This window comes from Arachis hypogaea, chromosome 16 (assembly GCF_003086295.3).
Source record: "Arachis hypogaea cultivar Tifrunner chromosome 16, arahy.Tifrunner.gnm2.J5K5, whole genome shotgun sequence".
NCBI classification, from domain to species: domain Eukaryota; kingdom Viridiplantae; phylum Streptophyta; class Magnoliopsida; order Fabales; family Fabaceae; genus Arachis; species Arachis hypogaea.
In genome coordinates, this window is record NC_092051.1 from 91110668 (window position 1) to 91119745 (window position 9078).

General features: G+C 36.6%; 2 non-coding genes across 2 annotated transcripts; both read left to right on the forward strand.

The window, feature by feature from the left end:
* Nucleotides 1-338: 338 nt before the first annotated feature.
* Nucleotides 339-446, forward strand: LOC112760983 (small nucleolar RNA R71). The gene has a single exon (XR_003181394.1). It is a non-coding gene; the product is annotated as a small nucleolar RNA R71 (small nucleolar RNA).
* A 4738-nt stretch (nt 447-5184) lies between these two features.
* LOC112761296 (small nucleolar RNA R71) lies at nt 5185-5288 on the forward strand. The gene has a single exon (XR_003181697.1). It is a non-coding gene; the product is annotated as a small nucleolar RNA R71 (small nucleolar RNA).
* Nucleotides 5289-9078: the final 3790 nt, after the last annotated feature.

The following is a 9078-nucleotide window of genomic DNA, read 5'->3' on the forward strand; positions in this document are numbered from 1 at the left end:
TCTTCAGGAGAAGCCTCTTGAGTACTGTTGGATGCAGCTTGCATTCCATTCAGACTCTGAGAAATCATATTGACTTGCTGAGTCAATATTTTGCTCTGAGCCAATATGGCATTCAGAGTATCAACTTCAAGAACTCCCTTCTTCATAGGCGTCCCATTGCTCACAGGATTCCTTTCAGAAGTGTACATGAACTGGTTATTAGCAACCATGTCAATGAGTTCTTGAGCTTCTGCAGGCATTTTCTTTAGGTGAATAGATCCACCTGCAGAAGTGTCCAGTGACATCTTTGATAGCTCAGATAAACCATCATAGACTATATCCAGGATGGTCCATTCTGAAAGCATGTCAGAAGGACACTTTTTGGTCAACTGTTTGTATCTTTCCCAAGCTTCATAGAGGGATTCACCTTCTTTCTGTCTGAAGGTTTGAACATCAGCTCTAAGCTTGCTCAGCTTTTGAGGAGGAAAGTACTTGGCTAAGAAAGTCGTGACCAGCTTATCCCAAGAGTTCAGGCTATCTTTGGGTTGAGAATCCAACCATAATCTAGCTCTGTCTCTTACAGCAAAAGGGAAAAGCATGAGCCTGTAGACTTCAGGATCTACTCCATTAGTCTTAACAGTATCACATATCTGCAAGAATTCAGTTAAGAACTGAAAAGGATCTTCAGATGGAAGTCCATGAAACTTGCAGTTCTGTTGCATCAGAGAAACTAATTGAGGTTTCAGCTCAAAATTGTTTGCTCCAATGGCAGGAATGGAGATGCTTCTTCCATGTAAATTGGAATTAGGTGCAGTAAAGTCACCAAGCATCTTCCTTACATTATTATTATTTTCGGCTGCCATCTCCTTTTCCTGTTCGAAAATTTCTGAAAGGTTATCTCTGGATTGTTGTATTTTAGCTTCTCTTAATTTTCTCTTCAGAGTCCTTTCAGGTTCTGGATCTGCTTCCACAAGAATGTTCTTATCCTTGCTCCTGCTCATATGACAAAGAAGAGGGCACAGAAAATTAATAATAATAATAGAGATCCTTTATACCACAGTACAGGGATCCCTGTGTGAGTAGAAGAAGAGGGGGAGACAAAGAATGTAATATAATGGAAGAAACACAACTGTGAGGATGGCAGAGATGTGAGATGAGATGTTAGAATATGAATGAATAAATAGAATAAGATGGGGGAGGGATAATTTTTCGAAAATTATTTTAAAAAAGAGTTAATGATTTTCGAAAATGGTTTTTGAAAATTGTTAGTATTTTTTTGAAATTTTTTTTTAAATTAAAAATAAAAATAATTAGTTAATTAAAAAGAAATTTTTGAAAAAAAAGGAAGATATTTTCGAAAATTAGAGAGAGAGAGTTAGTTAGGTAGTTTTGAAAAAGTTAAGAAACAAACAAAAAGTTAGTTAGTTAGTTGAAACAAATTTTGAAAAGATAAGAAGTTAGGAAGTTAGAAAAGATATTTTGAAAAGATATTTTTGAAAAGATATGATTGAAATTAGTTTTGAAAAAGATTTGATTTTTAAAATCACAATTAATGAGTTGATTCATAAGAAATCACAAGATATGATTCTAGAACTTAAAGTTTGAATCTTTCTTAACAAGCAAGTAACAAACTTCAAATTTTTGAATCAAAACATTAATTGATTATGTTATTTTCAAAAATTTGATATAAAAATAAGAAAAATATTTTTGAAAAATATTTTTTTTTAATTTTCGAAAATAACTAAGAATTTTGAAAAAGATTTGATTTTTGAAAAAGATTTTGAAAAAGATAAGATTTTCAAATTGAAAATTTGATTTGACTCATAAGAAACAACTTGATTTTTAAAAATTTTTGAAAAAGTCAACTCAAATTTTCGAATTTGATGAGAGAAAAAGGGAAAGATATTTTTTTTATTTTTGAAATTTTTATGAAAAACATGAAAATTATGCAATGCATGAAATTTTTAGATCAAAACATGTGATGAATTCAAGGATGCTATGAATGTCAAGATGAACACCAAGAACACTATGAATGTCAAGATGAACATCATAGACACAATTTTGAAAAATTTTTAATGCAAATAAAACATGCAAGACACCAAACTTAGAATTCTTTAATGCTTAGACACTAAGACTTCAAGAATGCATATGATAAACATGAAAAGACACAAACCAAAAAATCATCAAGATCAAACAAGAAGACTTACCAAGAACAACTTGAAGATCATGAAGAACACTATGAATGCATGAAATTTTCGAAAAATGCAAGATGAATATGCAAGCGACACCAAACTTATGATATGACTCAAGACTCAAACAAGAAACACAAAAATATTTTTGATTTTTATGATTTTCTAATTTTTTTGTATTTTTATTTATTTATTTATTTTTTTTCGAAAATTATTGTGAAAAATAAAAATAAGGATTTCAAAATTTTTAATATGAATTCCAGGAATCTTGCCATGTTAGTCTTAAAGCTCCAATCAAAGGGTCAGGCATGGCTTAATAGCCAGCCAAGCTTTAGCATATAATTACATGGACTGGAGTGATTAGTTGAATGCCAATCCCAAAGTAGTTTGGGTATGGCTTTACAGCCAGATAGGCTTCAACATGCTTCATGAAACACTAGAATTCATTCTTAAAAATTCTGAAGAAAAATAATATTTTTGAAAACAATTTTTTTTTTCGAAAACAAGTGAGAAATTTTTGAAAGGTTTTTGAAAAATTTTTTTGAAAAGAAAACAAAAAGAAAATTACCTAATCTGAGCAACAAGATGAACCGTTAGTTGTCCAAACTCGAACAATCCCCGGCAACGGCGCCAAAAACTTGGTGCACGAAATTGTGATGTCCAGGCTCAAACTATTCCTGGCACGTGAGCAACTTGGTATGCGTAATCGTGATTACACATTCATAATATGTCACAACTTCGATACAACTAACCAGCAAGTGCACTGGGTTGTCCAAGTAATACCTTACGTGAGTAAGGGTCGAATCCCACGGAGATTGTTGGTATGAAGCAAGCTATGGTCACCTTGTAAATCTCAGTCAGGCAAATATAAAATAATTATGGAGTTTTCGAATGATAAATAATAGAATAGGGATAGAGGCACTTATGTAAATCATTGGTAGGAATTTTAGATAAGCGAATGGAGATGCTTTTCGTTCCTCTGAACCTCTGCTTTCCTGCTATCTTCATCCAATCAGTCTTACTCCTTTCCATGGCTGGCTTTATGTGATACATCACCACTGTCAATGGCTACTTTCGGTCATCTCTCGGGAAAATGATCCAATGCCCTGTCACGGCACGGCTAATCGTCTGGAGGCATCACCCTTGTCAATGGCTTCATCTTATCCTCTCAGTGAATAATATGCTCACGCACCCTGTCACGGCACCGCTATTCATCTGTCGGTTCTCGATCATGCTGGAATAGGATTTACTATCCTTTTGCGTCTGTCACTAACGCCCTGCAATCGCGAGTTCGGAGCTCGTCACAGTCATTCAATCATTGAATCCTACTCGGAATACCACAGACAAGGTTTAGACCTTCCGGATTCTCTTGAATGCCGCCATCATTCTAGCTTACGCCACGAAGATTCTGGTTAGGAGATCTAAGAGATATTCATTCTAGCTTATTTCATGTAGAACGGAAGTGTTTGTCAGGCACGCGTTCATAAGGGAGAAGGATGATGAGCGTCACACATAATCATCACCTTCATCACGTTCTTGGGTGCGAATGGATATCTTAGAAGCGAAATAAGAAGAATTGAATAGAAAACAGTAGTACTTTGCATTAATCTTTGAGGAACAGCAGAGCTGCACACCTTAATCTATGGAGTGTAGAAACTCTACCGTTGAAAATACATAAGTGAGAGGTCCAGGCATGGCCGAGATGGCCAGCCCCCTAAAACGTTATCAAAGGATCATAAGGTAATCCAAAGATCCAAAGATGTCAAATACAATAGTAAGAGGTCCTATTTATAATAAACTAGCTACTAGGGTTTACATGAGTAAGTAATTGATGCATAAATCCACTTTTGGGGCCCACTTGGTGTGTGCTTGGGCCGAGCCTTAACTTTCCACGTGCAGAGGCCATTTGTGGAGTTGAACGCCAGGTTTTGATCCATTTCTGGCGTTCAACTCTGGTTTTGGATCCTTTTCTGGCGCTGGATGCCAGATTTGGGTAGAGAGCTGGCATTGAACGCCAGTTTACGTCGTCTATTCTAGGCCAAAGTATGGACTATTATATATTCCTGGAAAGCCCTAGATGTCTACTTTCCAACGCAATTGGAAGCGCGCCATTTCGAGTTCTGTAGCTCCAGAAAATCTACTTTGAGTGCAGGGAGGTCAGAATCCAACAGCATCAGCAGTCCCTCTTCAACCTCTGAATCTGATTTTTGCTCAAGTCCCTCAATTGTAGTCAGAAAATACCTGAAATCACAGAAAAACACACAAACTCATAGTAAAGTCCAGAAATGTGAATTTAACATAAAATCTATTAAAAACATCCCTAAAAGTAACTAGATTCTACTAAAAATATACTAAAAACAATGCCAAAAAGCGTATAAATTATCAGCTCATCACCTGCTGAGGTGGTTGTTGTTGCTAAGACTGAAATTGGCGGTTATTATGGTTATTCTGTTGAAAACCACCTTGAGAACTATTGTTGAAGTTCTGAGGTCTTTGAGGTTGATCTCTCCACCCAAAATTTGGGTGATTCCTCCATCCCTGATTGTATGTCTTAGAATATGGATCATTGTTGGGATTTCTAGGACCACTCCCCATGTAATTCACCTGTTCAGAAGAGGGTTGAGCATAATCATAATTATCATTTTGCATAAAGTTACCTGTCATGTCATAGGAGGTCTCTTGGGGTGGATTTTGAGTGTTGATAGCTGAGACTTGCATGCCACCCATCTGTTGAGTAAGTAGATTTATCTGCTGAGACATAAGCTTGTTCTGAGCAAGAAGAGCATTAACAGCTTCTACTTCCAACACGCCTCTCTTCTGAGCGGTCTCAGAGTTCACAGGATTCCTATTAGATGAGTATAAATATTGGTTGCTTGCAACCAATTCAATCAGCTCAATAGTCTCCTCTGGTGTCTTCTTCTTGTGCAATGAACTGCCTGCAGAGGTATCTAAGCTCATCTTTGACATCTCTCCTAAGCCTTCATAAAAGATATCCAGTTGGGTCCACTTGGAGAACATGTCAGGAGGGCATTGCCTAGTCAGTAGCTTGTATCTCTCCCAAGCTTCATAAAGAGTTTCACCCTCCTTTTGCTTGAAAGTCTGAACCTCCAACCTAAGCTTAGTCAGCTTCCTTGGTGGGAAAAATTTAGTGAGAAATTATGTGACAACCTTTTCCCACGTATTCAGACTCTCCTTTGGTTGGGAATCTAACCATAGCTTTGCTTTATCCCTCAGAGCAAATGGAAAAAGCATGAGTTTGTACACCTCTGGGTTCACTCCATTTGTCTTCACAGTATCACATATCTGCAGAAAATCAAATATGAACTGATTTGGATCTTCATGAGGAAGTCCATGATACTGGCAGTTTTGCTGCACCAAGGTGACCAATTGTGGCTTCAACTCAAAGTTGTTTGCAGTTATAGGAGGCACCACAATACTTTTTCCATAAAGATCCGCAGTAGGGACAGAATAAGAGCCAAGCACTCTCCTCTGTTGATCATCCCCATTAGGATTTACCACGTTGGCGTTAGCGTTATTATTTGCCATAGTGGATTCTGCAGTCTTGCAAAGTCTTGCTTGTTGTAAACGCCGCCTGAAAGTTCTTTCAGGTTCAGGATCAAAGTCTAAGAGATGTTCTTTGTCTCTATTCCTGTGCATACACAAGCAGAAAACAAGAAAAAATGGAACTCTCTACGTCAGAGTGCAGAGAAGTCCCTGTGAGGTAACCTGTGTAAAATAATAAAATAAAAATACTAAATAGATAAATAAAAAAAATTCGAAAATTTAAAAAGAAAAATAAACAGAAAAATTAAAATAAAATTAACTGGGTAACACCAAACTTAATTTCAGGAATTAAAGAAAAATATTAATACTAAAATAAATTTTTTTTGTTTTTTTTGAAATTAAAGACAAAAATAAAATAAATTTTTTTAAAAAATAAGAATTAATTGAAAAGAAATAAAATAAAAAAAAGAAAGGCAAATACGAAACGGACGAGAATTTGGAAAGAAAAAAAATTTTTAAAAGTAAAAGGAAGTAAAACAAAAAAAAGAAAGCAGAGGGACTGGGAAGGGAAACGAAAAGCAAGAAAAAAAGTAAAGGAAAAAAATGAGAAATAAAAATTAATAAACTTAATTAGAAAAACAATTATCTAATCTAAGCAATCAAACAACGAGTAGTTGTCAATCACAATCAATCCCCGGCAACGGCGCCAAAAGCTTGGTGCGGTAATTTACAACCACACTTACTAACCGGCAAGTGCACCGGGTCGTACCAAGTAATACCTTACATGAGTAAGGGTCGATCCCACGAGGATTGATGGATTGAGCAACAATAGCGTTTGATAGGATTAGTTAAACAAACAGAAAATAGTGTTGAGATGCAATATAAAAGACATTAAACAATATAAAAAATATTAAAGATAGGCAGATAAATAAGTTGGGAATAAAATATGGAGAAGATAGTTAAGGTTTCTGAGTTATCTATTTTTCCGGATTAATTTTTCTTACTAACTATTTTAATCATGTAGGATTTAATTTATGGCAAACGATATGTGACTAGACCCTAATTCCTTAGACCTTCCTAGTCTCCTCTAAAATTCATTAACTGCCAATTCCTTGGTAAATTAATTCCAATTAGAGGGTGATAATCAATTTCTAGTTTATATGCCACAAAAACTCTAATTATCCAAGAGGTAAAAGGATTATATGTCACGTATCCTATTAAATTCAGATAATTAAAATTTAGGAGAAATAGTTTTCAAGCTGTTGTTCAGGTAAAGAGCTTTTCCAAGTTTTACAAGAACTCAAATAAAAAGAGGGTCATACTTCCGTTCCACCCAAATTCATAAAATAAAGAGCGAAAACAATTCTTAAATTATAAACCCATACATAAATTAAAATAGTAAAAGCAATAAAATTAATCCATAGAAATAGACAGAGCTCCTAACCTTAACAGTGGAGGTTTAGTTACTCATAGAAAAGAGAAAATAAGGATTCAAGTCCAAATGTACCGTCTTCCAATCGGATGGCATCAGATCCCTTTTTATAACTAATCCTAATAAATTTAAAATCTAATATTTAAAATTAAACTTAAGATAATATCTTTTCCTAATTTAAGATTTGAATTTAAATTTGAATTAATTAACAGATCTTCAGTTGATGGGTGGGGACCACTTGTTCTGTCCATTCTGCAGCTTCTAATCTGTATTTTCTGGGCTGAAAATTGAGTTAAAACAGCCCAGAAATCGCCCCCAGCATTTTTCTGCATTTTCTGCACGTGGCGAATGTGACGCGTCCGCGTCATCCACGCGTTCGCGTCATTTGTGCAGATTCCAGTCCACGCGATCCCGTCAGGCACGCGATCGCGTCATTGCGATTTCCTCCATTCTGCGCGGTCGCGTGAGCCATGCGTCCGCGTCGGTATTCGCTGGTCATCTCCTTGGCTTCTTCTCTTTCTCTGCAGAAACTCCATCAAATTCCGCCAAATGCTACCTAAAATAAACAGTATTGTACAAAACTCAAAATAGCATCCATAGTGGCTAAAATATAATTAATTCTTAATTAAATTCAACAATTTAGATGCAAATTCACTAGGAAAAGATAGACAAGATGCTCACGCATCACCCGCCTAGCTTCTTAGGGCCCTGCACTAACTCCCATCTAACCAACGCCATACCATTCCTCCCATCCTCCTTACTCCATAGAAATCTTCTCTGTAGAGAAATCAACTTCTCAGCGACTGCCTTTGGCATCTTATATAGGCTCAAATAATAAATTGTAAGCTATTTAAGACTGACTTGATGAGAACCAGCTTTCCCGCTTTGTTTAGCACCTTTGCTTTCCAAAGGCTTAGTTTCTCTTCCACCTTATCGATGATTGGCTTTCAGGTCTTAACAAGCCTCGGATTAGCTCCTAAAGGGACTCTGAGATATTTAACAGGGAGGCCACTGGTGCACGAAATCACAATCACACTTTTGCAATTCCGCACAACTAACCAGCAAGTGCACTGGGTCGTCCAAGTAATACCTTACGTGAGTAAGGGTCGATCCCACAGAGATTGTCGGCTTGAAGAAAGCTATGGTTATCTTGTAACTCTTAGTCAGGATATCAATAATTCTCAGATTTAATTGTAAAAAGTAGAAGAACATGAAATAAATACTTGTTATGCAGTAATGGAGAATAGGTTGAGGTTTTGGAGATGCTTTATCTTCTGAATCTCTGCTTTCTAGTGCACGAAATTATGATCATCAACAATGGTGCCAAAGGACTTGGAGCTCTGAAACGTGAATCACACTTTGTCACAATTCCGCACAACTAACCAGCAAGTGCACTGGGTCGTCCAAGTAATACCTTACGTGAGTAAGGGTCGATCCCACGGAGATTGTCGGCTTGAAGCAAGCTATGGTCATCTTGTAAATCTCAGTCAGGCGGATTCAAATGGTTATGGAGTTTAAGGTGATAAAAATAAACATAAAATAAAGATAGAGATACTTATGTAATTCATTGGTGGATTTCAGATAAGCGTATGAAGATGCTTTGTTCTCCTTGAACCTCTGCTTTCCTATTGCCTTCTTCCAATCATTCATACTCCTTTCCATGGTAAGCTTTATGTTGGGCATCACCGTTGTCAATGGCTACATCCCGTCCTCTCAGTGAAAATGGTTCTGATGCTCTGTCACAACATCGGCTAATCAGCTGTCGGTTCTCGATCATGTCGGAATAGGATCCATTAATCCTTTTGCGTCTGTCACACGCCCCACAATCGCGAGTTTGAAGCTCGTCACAGTCATCGCTTCCCAGATCCTACTCGAAATACCACATACAAGGTTTAGACTTTCCGGATCATAGGAATGGCTGCCATTAATTCTAGCCTATACCACGAAGGTTCCAATATTAGATTAGAAACCCAA